Source organism: Macrobrachium nipponense, chromosome 1, assembly GCF_015104395.2.
Source record: "Macrobrachium nipponense isolate FS-2020 chromosome 1, ASM1510439v2, whole genome shotgun sequence".
NCBI lineage: Eukaryota > Metazoa > Arthropoda > Malacostraca > Decapoda > Palaemonidae > Macrobrachium > Macrobrachium nipponense.
The window spans coordinates 215057281-215069780 of record NC_087200.1 but is presented as its reverse complement, the minus strand read 5'-3'; positions in this window follow the sequence as shown (position 1 = coordinate 215069780).

Genomic DNA, 12500 nt, shown 5'->3' with positions numbered 1-12500 from the left:
AAGATGAAACATATATTGTTTGTGAATTTCTTAAAAACGTAATAATTTTTTTCTAGACCTTAATATTATTCATACGCATTCGATGAGTTAATCGTAGATCCATAAACGAGCCTGAGATATTCGACTTCTTGTGGCCTATGCACTATTTTCCTTTAAATCACTATTAAATTCATGCTTTAATTGCATAGTCACGGCTTCCTACTAAGCGCATATATCACACTAAGCTTACCTTTAGTCTAAGACAAGAATCTCGTGAAATTAATAATTTGCATGAATTAAATTCCTCGCTATCAAGTACACGAGGATAAAGACTAGAAGGCTCCGGCACTTAGTTTAATGCGTAAAATATTAATTCATCATAACCTCAAAGATCAAGCGAAGATGCTACGCATTGTTACCCTAAAACAATGACTGCATTTGAATAATTTGTTTCCATTTTTATCTGTTTATCTATGATTTTAATAATTCATTTATCTTTTTCTAATACCTGCTCCCGTTCTTCTATATTTCCTGATACCCTCTGTTACTACTTTCGAATAAATACCATAATGTTCTTTGGAATCTTGAATTGCGAGTCAGTGGCCTCTGTGGGCTTATTCCAAATGAATAGGATTCAACTCTGAACAACAATTACAACAACAACAACAACAATAATATTAATCATGATGATGATGATGATAATAATAATAATAGTTATCGTTTTTTTTTTTTTTAATTAGTGTAATCATTGATCGCGAGGGTTATGAGGGAAAACATTATATGCTTTATCGTTATCTAACCCTGAGAGAAGTCAAGCCAGTTTTCCGCAAGTTTGAGAAAGAACTGAACAAACTACACCGGCTGAAAAACCAAAAACACTTTTTGGAAGAAATGCCTCAAAGAACAAGTACTTCCAAAAATGACGGATTCGGGAGATGGACTCTGCAATCAAACCCCTTCCCTCTATCACACAAGATTTTCCTGGAAGAAAGAATCACCAGTACGAGAAACGACATCTTCGTGCTACGCAGAGTGATATATGGAACTCAATCTAATCTTCGCCTCCTCACTACGGACCACATATACAGGTATCTGATTTCATTCTGTTCCGACATTGCTGCTATAATAGCGTGACTCATTCCAACGACTTTTACGCAAGTTAAATACCTAATAGATAATAGCGCATGGAATAATCTTGAACAAGACAAAGTTTTAAACTTATCCAACACCCCCTTACTGTAAATCAACATTTAGTTTAAAAGAAATTTAGGCTTATCCTTTGCCCTTATGCCAGACCGCAAAAACAACCTAGACTTCATAGTGGCTTTTGATAAATTCATATCTGACAAAAACTACAGCCGTGAAGAGATATGTTTAAAAGGAGTGTTACTAAATGCTTTAACTGACCTCGTAAGTAAATATCCTGTTCCCCGCAGATTCATGATAGCAATCCACTTCGCTAAAAAAAGGTTAGATGTTATCAAGAAGTAGATCCGACAAAGACGGCAAAATTGTAATAATGGACAAAGACTTCTACCTCGACAAAATCAACCAGCTCCTTAGCGACACAAATACTTACGAAAAACTGACGAAAATCCCCTCCAGAACGTTCCCACAGAATTTTTTCGGGAAGTAAGATTAATTGGTACAAGACAAAAAAGAGTATTGAACTATTAGAGAAATTTAAAGTAATTAATCCTAAATTACCCTACTTTTATGGTCTTCCCAAAACTCACAAAGACAATCTTCCATTCAGACCCATCGTTTCATGCGCCGGAGCTTTCAATTACAAAATTTCTAAATGGTTAGCTGGCCTCCTTTCTCCTCTTTTAGGCACTTTTTCTCCAGTCACATCAAACATTCGGAAGACTTTGTCACAAATTCAGAGAAGCACATATACCACTTCACAACATAAAACTTTTAAGCCTTGACGTAGACTCCCTATTCACAAAAGTACCGCAGTGACAGGACGTTCTTCAGTTTTTAAGGGAAAAATTATCCCCCTATTCAGATCATTTCCCTTTGGCGCTTGACAAAATAATAAAGTTAGTTGAATTACGTGCATCTAAAAACGTATTTTCATTCGGGGAATCATTCTACAAGCAAAAATTCGCGTGTAGTATGGGTAGTCCTTTAAGTCCTATTTTAGCCAATCTGTACATGGAATACTTTGAAACTACAGTAATAAATGCAATAAAACCCAAAAACATGCTGTGGATGAGATACGTGGATGACATACTAACATTTTGGGATAATAAGTGGGGTAATTTTAATGAATTCCTCTCAAAATTAAAACGCATTAGATGCCCAGCATCAAATTTAAAGTTGAATGGGAAACAGACAACAACTTTCCTTTTCTTGATGTTTTAATAATCAGAGACACGACAGAATACAAATTTACCATATACAGAAAACCAAACGTTCTCACTTTCATATATTCACTACTTTAGCTATCATGACATTACTATCAAGATAGGTGTAGCTAGCAACCTATTCTTAAGAGCCTTACGAATTTGTTCCCCAGATTTCCTGGAAAAAGAATTTGAACTAATTCGCAAGCAACTTTCATCTTTAAAGTATCCTGACCATATAATTGAGAAAGCAATTCAAAAAGCAAACGTAATTTTTTACCGACCCCCTAAAGACAAGACCAGAGACACACCCAACAATAAAATAAAAATTCCCCACCTGGAGACGATTAAGAGAGTAACTCACACCCTTGGGAAATCCAACCCTTTTGCATTTACCTACCCAAATACCTTAGCCAAATCCCTGATTAACGTCCAACAAAAGACATCTCCTAAAGACTCTGGGGTATATGAGATCCCATGCCAGGACTGTGACCAATCTTACATCGGATTTACAGGTAAATCACTTCCCCAGAGATTAATACAACACAAACGGTCAGTTAGGTATGGACAACAGAACTCGGCTATTTTCAACCATATAAATGAACATAACCATAGAATAAACTGGCAATATGTCAACGTGTAATTTATAGCAGCAACTGCCGGTACAAGAGTCAAATGATGGAATCGGCCCCCTTAATAAAAGAAAAGCAGGTAATGAACATCTCAAAAGGCGCTTGGATATCAGATATCGTCGACGCAGTGTTCATTAACCAACGCTTAAGAAGATTAAAGGAAGATTATCAGCGGGGGTGACCTAAATTGGCTTACTTGTGGACGAATCTCTTGGTATAAATACCACCTTTTCTGTAAACTTTTCTCATTCATATACCTGAAGAGAGAGACAGCAGTCTCTGAAATATAGTACTTTTCTCTCTACATTTTGGTGTTTTTATGGGCTCCTTTTATTAGATGGAATTCTGTTGTTACAGAACATTTTACCAGTCATATATATATATATATATATATATATATATATATATATATATATATATATATATATTATATATATATATATATATATATATATATATATATAGGCAGGAACAGGATAGCCAGAAGACGTGGTAATATTCCAGACATTATTATTTCTTTAAAATTAAACAAGGCACAGCCGAGCTTTCGGGAATGCATTGTTTTTCCTATCATCAGGGTCACTTATCTATAAAAATGATACAAAAAAAAATCAGTACAGTTCTTAATGTTTCTTTTTTTTTTTTTGATTCATTTTATAGATAAGTGACCCTGATGATGGGAAAAACAATGTATTCCCGAAAAGCCTGGCTGTGCCCTTGTTTTTTAAAGAAATAATAATGTCTGGAATATTACCACGTCTTCTGGCTATCCTGTTCCTGCTTATATATATATATATATATATTATATATATATATATATATATATATATATATATATATATATATATATATTATATATATATATATATATATAGATATAACCTTATCTTAGAATACTCCCCGGTAGTAACCGCTTCATACGCTTAGACCCATGAAGAAAGAAGCTTATTGGTGTGAATAGGCGCTTAAATAATGCAGCACCGCTATTTGCCCTGGCTAATGAATCCAGATTATCATCAAACAGGTGCGCGATTTCCGCCTCCCACAACTTCAAGTTTAAGGGGGATGCCAGGTTCCCTCTACTTCATCTGGGATACAGGTTAATCCAAGGTTTCTCTTTTATTCGCTTCCTTTCTCTTGAACTGTTTTTTTGTTTTGTTTTTTTGACTGATTTTGAATACTCATTTAGTCGTGTTAAGTGATTTAACGCCTAAGAATTGTTTGTATGTTTACTCATTTATTTATTAATATACCTTTATATTCCCTTTCAATAAAAGGGACAAGATGGTTTTCATTTATCCGGATTTTGAATACCCGTTTAGCCGTGTTTAAGAATTAATTGTTTTTGGAATTATTCATCTGTTTATTCATTTATTTCGTACTTAAAGTGTCAATTACTTAATTTTTTTCAAATTTCACTATGGTACAAAAAAACTTCTTTTTGTATGTAACAGAAAACTGATTATCAATATATAGCTAAGAAATATATTTTTACGTAAAGAATACTTGTTTAGACTAACAATATTATTGTGTAGGGCCTGACATACCCAACGGAAATATAACAAAGTTTCACCATACTTCTTGCATATATGCAAATGAACGACTGGAAAATGTTCTTAGCATATTTGCATAATCCTAATTGTCCTGGCATACCTGCAACAATTTCTCACTATTCACAATTAGTTTTCTAGTGTAAAATAGTCTAATAGAATATCTTTTTTCAATAATTTTATTCTCCTTCATATTTTAAAAGACGTAATAAATCAATCCCTTTTTTGAAGCAGATCCACGTTAAATCATTTAAAATCTTCATTTATTTTTTCTTTAAGTCTTAAGGAAGGCACAACGGTTCGTAGTCATATTAATTCGCTTTCTTTTGATCCGACGCGTTATACAATTTTTTAACCGAGGCTAAAAATCTTGCAGAAAGAGGGGACGGTATCATTCTTATCAAAACTGAGTTTTGGGAAGAAATTTTAAGAAAACTTCTTTTGCCATGGATACAATTTTCTGCAGGGAATATGGTAGTGTAGGAATATACATTATATGCGGAAAACAACGTTTAGATGTTAAATTATAAAAGCATTAATGTTTTAATATATATATTTTTTTACCGAATATATATGAGAAAGAGAATCTTTTTAAGAATTACCACATTATGATGAATAAGACAATAAAAATATTTCACTCAATATTGGCTCATTATGAACTGATTAACTGCATTAATACATTAGAAGTTTTTCCTGATATAATTAAGTCTTTTTGTAAGCGCCCGTAACCACACAAATTCCAGTTTATAATACACATCTGTTTTTGAGAAACTTTTATATAAATAAATAATAAATTTATATACATTCTTATTCACAATGCACATATTTTTTTAGACACGTGATTTTATATAAACAAAAGTCAACAAAGCAAAACAAAATAAATAAAAATTAATAAACATAATAGAAAAAATAAAAAACTGAAAAAAATTAATAAATAACAACTTCTGAGCGTTTTCAAGCAGAGTATTCCAGGGGACGTCGTGAAAAATCGTGAGTGTCAGCCACAGTTGGACGAAGCCTTCCAAGGAACCAACTTGGGCCATCACTCACACCAACTTCCGTTCACGAGAGTCTGAGCAAATAGGATTTTGATCAATCAGTCAGGAAACTTTCGGGGCCGTTATTAAAGTAACGCCAAACTGGGCCATGCATCTTGGCCTAATGTAGTTTTCTGGATGCGATCAAGTTTATATATTGGCGTCAATTTTCTTTATTTATTTTTTTCTTAATGGCCTCGTAAGCTGTTATTTCTGCTCTTTTTCAGATTCAGCGTCATAATCATTGCAATATGTTTAGCTCTTCCTTAGCTTTTTTTCCTTTCTGTTTTAATCGCTTCTTTTCCAATCACCTATATTTCTTTATCATTCACTTTCCATCTCCTTCTTATCTGCGTTCTTTGTATTTTAATCTGCCTTCTACAATTCTTCTATACAAATTTAATTTTCCTTCAATGCATCTCAATTTCCTCTTCATTCTCTTTCCTTTCTTTTGTTTTTCGACCTTTCCTCTCTCCCATTTGCCTGTGGCTCGTATGACGGTATGCTTATTGTCTCACTTCATTTTCTATTATTTATTTACATTTATCAGCTCCTAAGAGTTATCTTAAAATAACATTTTGTACTTATATGTACAATACACATCAATAAATGACAAGCTGTCTGTATTACAAGCATTTTGAATTTACATTCAGCGGTAAACAAAATCGTTTTATAAAAGATATCTGACTTTTGTTTCTTACTCCCCATCGAGGATAAGATAAAGCTATGTCAGTCAAATAGAAATTGAGTACCAACATAACCTTAAGAAGATCACTTAAGCCTTGAGCAGAGAAAATTAATTTGCTTTTAACTATCCCTTAACTACCCAAACATCATTGGATCTTAAAACTATTAAAAATGTGTTTAGAGTAATGTTTGTTTGCTGAATCGTGGTTTTGTACATTCTGATAATGTTGTAGCATTGGTAGGTCACTTGGTCTTATTGAAGTTGAAAATAAATTTTATTAATTTTGAATTTCTGAGGTATGATGATAATATATTGACATTTTGCAACGGGAACTAAACAAGACTTAAAATTTGAAACTGACGTGAAGTTAGATTCTTAATAACGAAGGAATATCCGAAACTACAAAGTGAAAATGTGTAGTAAAACTCATTGTCCAGATAATCCTTTACCACCTACCCACCCTTTATACTCAATTAACTGAGATGGTGGGATACCAGGATTGAGAATCATTGAGATGGATTTCCCCGGTCCAGTTGTGCAAACACTCGGATATTCAAGAACATTGTAATCCTTCGAAGAAGGGGAAAAAGGGGATAGAATGAAAGAAAAAAATTAAATAGAGAAAGAAAGAGGGAGTAACGACCGGGTAAAATGTAAGGTCAATTTCAGTCTATGTTATAAATTCATAAAACTAAATTTAATTAATATTTGTTTCATTCCATCTAGGCTGTAGGCCGTCATTCCAGTATGAATTTGAAATTTGTATGAGGAGCCTCTGTGAATTTACGATTACAAACCGTCAGCTGAATGATTTATTACGAAAGAAGATATGGCAGAATGAAACATTCAATTGAAAGGTTATACTCGGACCTGATTCTACTTTATTTGAATGGCTTTATGGCGTATATTCATTTCATTCGCGTGAATATTCAACAGTTTTGGGAGAAATATGAGCATATATATATATATATATATATATTATATATATATATATATATATATATATATATATATATATATATATATATATATATATATATATATATATATATATATATATATATATATATATATATATATATATAGATATATATATATATATATATTACAACTGCCGTTTGATATCCAATTCACTATACCTTGGGAATACTTTTTCGCTAACTAGGATGAGATGGAAAGATGCTAATGTGTTTAGAGATCTGAGAGAACTGGGAGTGGAGGAGGAGGATAAGGAGGAGGAGGAGGAGAAGGAGGAGGAGGAGGAGGAGGAGGAGGAGGAGGAGGAGGAGGCAGAGGAGGAGGCAGAGGAGGAGGTGAGGAGGAGGAGGCGGAGGAGGAGGCAGAGGGAGGGGAGGCAGAGAGGAGGTGAAGGAGGAGGAATTTTAGGCGGAGGAGGAGGTTGCGTTTTCTAATTTTCTCGCTAAAGATTATGGTCTACTTTATCAAAAGCTTTTGCAAAGTCTAAATAAACCACATCTGTTTTCATTTCCGCTTTTCATATTTTTGAATATGTTCTCACGGTGGACTAACAGTTGGGTTTGTGTACTTTTTCCGGGTACGAAACCATGTTGTCCTTTATTAAAAAATTATTTTTTATTAAATGTTTCATAATATTTTTCTTCATTACCCTTTCATACACTTTCATAATATGGGATGTTGAGGCTCACAGGCCTATAATTACTTGCCTCTAGTCTTGATCCACTTTTGAAAGTAGGGGTAATATATGCTAATTGTGCTCATCATAAATCTTGCCTGTATCTACACTTTGTCTTAAAATATTGCAAGTGGCTTTGCGATAGAATGAACTACTTTCTTTAACAAAATAGCAGGAATTCCATCAGGCCCTGCAGCAGCTCCTTTTTTAATTTCATTAATAGCCTGCACAATATCAGCTTCATTAATATCTATGTCAGCTAAATATTCACTATTTTCATCCCTTCCCACTTCTATATCATTATCTTCATTATCTATTCTGGGAGGGGTGAATTCTCTCTTATATCGTTCTGCCAGTATGTTGCAAATTTCCTTTTTTTTCATTCGTTAATCTCCCTTCAATTCTTGAGGGCCTATTTCTATTCTTCTTTTATTCATCTTCTTCGCATATGAGTATAATAGTTTGGGATTTTGCTTGATATTTAATAGGGTTTTTCTTCCAAGTCCCTTTTTTCATTTTCTTTTGATTGTATAATCTTTTGTTCTGCATTTTCTATCTTACTTTTTAGTTCTATAACTTTCCATGCATTTTTTTTTTTTGCTAGACCTTTTTCCACCTTTCTGATTTTCTGGAACAAGATCCTTCTGTCTCTTGGTATGTCATGACTGTAGTGTTACTTTCTTCTTCGAGGATTATAGGGAGGAGAGAGGGGAGAGAAGGAGGATGCAGGAGAAAGGAGGTTTGGAGGAGGAGGAGGCGAGGAGGAGGGAGAGGAGGGGAGGAGGGGAAGAGGAGGAGGCAGAGGAGAAGGGAGAGGAGGTGGAGGAGGAGGAGGCATAGGAGGAGGTGAAGGAGGAGGAGGCGGAGGGAGGAGGGAGGAGAGGAGGCGGAGGAGGAGGTGAAGGAGGAGGAGGTGAGGAGGAGGAGGCGGAGGAGGAGGAGGAGGAGAAGAGGGGAGGCAGAGGAGGAGGTGAAGGAGGAGGTGGCAGAGGAGGAGGAGGAGGAGGAGGAGGCGGAGGAGGAGGAGAGGGAGGATGGAGGAGGCAGGGAGGAGGAGGTGAAGGAGAGGAGGTGGAAGGAGGTGAGGAGCGGAGGAGGAGGTGAAGGAGAGGAGGAGGAGGAAGGAGGCAGAGGATGGAGGCGAGGAGGAGGTGCAAGGAGGAGGAGGCAGAGGAGGAGGTGAAGGCGGAGGAGGCGAGGAGGAGTGGAGGAGGAGGCGGAGGAGGAGGTGAAGGAGAGGAGCAGGAGGGGAGGAGGAGGAGGAGGCAGAGGAGGAGGCAGAGGAGGAGGTGAAGGAGGAGGAGGCAGAGGAGGAGGTGAAGGAGGAGGAGGCGAGGAGGAGGTGAAGGAGGAGGAGGCAGGAGGAGGAAGTGAAGGAGGAGGAGGCGGAGGAGGAGAGGAGGGTCCTGGGATGCATCACTAAACACAGGAACCTGGAAAGGTCTGGAGCAAGCGGCCATGGGTCACCAAGAGGCCCAAGAACAACGGAAGTGTGATAGTATGTAATAATAATAATAATAATAATAATAATAATAATAATAATAATAATGATAATAATCACCATCATCGGTAATTATCATCAAAATTATTCTCAGTTACTCATAATTTGTTTAATACATCATTCCTTGAGTGACTTTTCATTATAAAATGTTTAGCAAGAAGACTGGTGATTATTAATGCATTTGAAACTTCAGAATTGTACTCATTTTAGTTCAAAGGTGTGTAATACGGTCTAAAGGCTTCATTAAAATAAAAACAGTTAGGAATAAATAAAATAAATAAAAACGTATTCAATATCAGTTCCGAAGATAGCTTACTTACATAAAACTAATTACTGCCTGGATGAAAGCTTTTCAGAGCCGGGAGGGTAATAAAACTCTCGAAAGACTGCCAGGTAGTGAGGCCTATCCTAACGAAGTGATGTTTACGTTCCTACCTGCGTGATCCCATGATTAAAGAGGTTTCTCTTTAAAAATGAAGCTTATTTAATCTCCCGGGTGTTTGAATTCTCTGACACTGAAAGTGCCTTCAAACTTAATCCTACGGCAAACAGCTTTTGGTGACCCAAAAGTCTGGGTGACATCGCTTCCCTAAGACTTGCCGAAGTTCCTGAAGCTGATATACCGTTTTGAAAGACATATTTTGATACGTTTATGTGCATTATGCAAAATCCTCGCATTAAACAGAATGTGGTTGATATGAACGGAACGAAGAAGCAAATACCTGACCACTCAAAAATGTCGAGCAATCAATAAGTTTGTGAAATTATATTACTGCTTCAGGTCTTAGAAAATTAAAGATGAATTTTTTCTTGATTTTTTTCTTATATCTTATCATAAATAGTATTATTATTATTATTATTATTATTATTATTATTATTATTATTATTATTACTATTATTATTATTATTATTATTATTATTATTATTATTATTATTATTATTATTATTATTATTATTATTATTATTATTATTGTACTTAGGAAGCAGACCCTCTCTCAAGCATACTTTATTAAAAGTTTTAGGCTACTTCAGCAGCGTTACACTTGTAGAGATTCTTGTCTATTTTCCGAATAGCGGCTTTTTCCGTGCTACTTAGACAGGCTAGTAGAGCGCCTATGGAGGTCATGATCAAAATTGGTCTATATATTTGAATTCTACAGATAAAAACTATGATACCATAGTTATCAAAAGTCATTAACGATATATATATATATATATATATATATATATATATAATATATATATATATATATATATATATATATATACTATATATATATACTATATATATATATATATATATATATATAAATAATTATATATATATATATTATATATATATTATATATATATATATCTGTCTCTGTCTCTCTCTTTCTTGAAGCAAGCGAGCTTTCGTCTGGGGCTGCCAGACATCTTCGGGCTGGGAAGCTGAGGGTGGATCTTGGAGCGGTGTCCGTCCTCGTTTATATTTTGAGTTGACAGCAGGGTATCTGCCCCATGCTGATCTACTATTGGCTGGTGGCGGTAGTCTTCGTTTTCATTGGTGGCTTGAACCAGGTTTCAAGCCACTTTCCACGCGTTGATGGTTGCGATGCTGTAAGTCCTGCAGCCGCCTTGACCTCCTTAGCGGCGCGGTTACGTGATGGGCCCTGCTGTCAACTCCAAATATAAACGAGGACGGACACCGCTCAAGATCAGTCCACCCTCAGCTTCCCAGCCCGAGGATGTCTGGCAGCTCCAGACGAAAGCTCGCTTGCTTCAAGAAAAAAGATGGAGAGAGAGAGAGAGAGAAGGAGAGAGAGAGAGAGAGAGAGAGTGAGAGAGAGAGAGAGAGGGCAGAGAGAGAGAGAGAGAGACATATATATATATATATATATATATATATATATATATATATATATATATATATATATATATATATATATATATATGTTAGGAACAATCGTTTACCAATTGTTCCCTTGGTGGATTGTTGCCTCCTTTGTTTTGTTTTTTAATTGTGGCGAGTTGACGTCTGGTGGATGGCGTCAAACTTCGTCAGTCAGGTTCTGGAGGGCAGAACAACCAGTCAGTCAGTCAGTCTGAGGCAGTCAGGTATAATTATCTGTGGACCAGCATGAGGCCAGCGTCAGGTACTGGATACCTGGTTATTTGGTTGAAGTCGTCGTTTGGAGTATAACTTCGAGTTGGAGTCGGCAGTCAGCATTATCGTGTTTTTCGTCGTCGAGAGGACGACGTGTCGAGAGCGTCCCTCACTGAGAAGCAACAATGGCGTGTTTTCGTCGTCAAGAGGACTACTGTCGAGTGCGACCTCACTGGGCAGCAGCAGTGACGTGGTATAGTCAAGTGGTCGAGGAGGACTTCCATACTGCATCTGAGGACGACGATGGTTGTGTATCAACTCTGTCTTGATCGTCCAGCATTCGAGGAGATGTCCATATTGTCTCCAAGGACGAGATGGTTGTCGTATCGGCTCTATCTTGATCGTCCGGCATTGGACTGTGTCTTCATTGTTTGAGGAAGTGTCCCCGTTTTTGCTCTTAGTATCATTATGCTGCTTCAGTGTTAATTTTAATTGTCTATGCTGCCTATTTCTATTGATTACTGGTTTTTATATATTATTATTAATTGATAAATTTTTGCGTTTTTGCCACCCAGAACCTTGACTCGCTGTAACATAATGTATTTAACTCTTGTAAATAAATTAATTTTAAGGTAACTTTTTGATTTTGTTATGCTCCTCCCTCCTTTGTTTGTCACCTGTCATCAGTCATTACAGCCCAATTGCTTATTATTTTTAAGAACCTGTCGATCTCGAGAGTCGAGATCGTAATAATATATATATCGTTAATGACTTTGATAGCTATGGTATCATAGTTTATCAGTAAAATTCAAATATAGACACCAATTTTGACTCTGTATTTGATCATGACCTCCATAGGCGCTCTACTAGCCTGTCTAAGTAGCACGGAAAAAGCCACTATTCGGAAAATAGACAAGAATCTCTACAAGTGTAACGCTGCTGAAGTAGCCATTACTTTTAATAAAGGATATTATTATTATTATTATTATTATTATTATTATTATTATTATTATTATTATTAT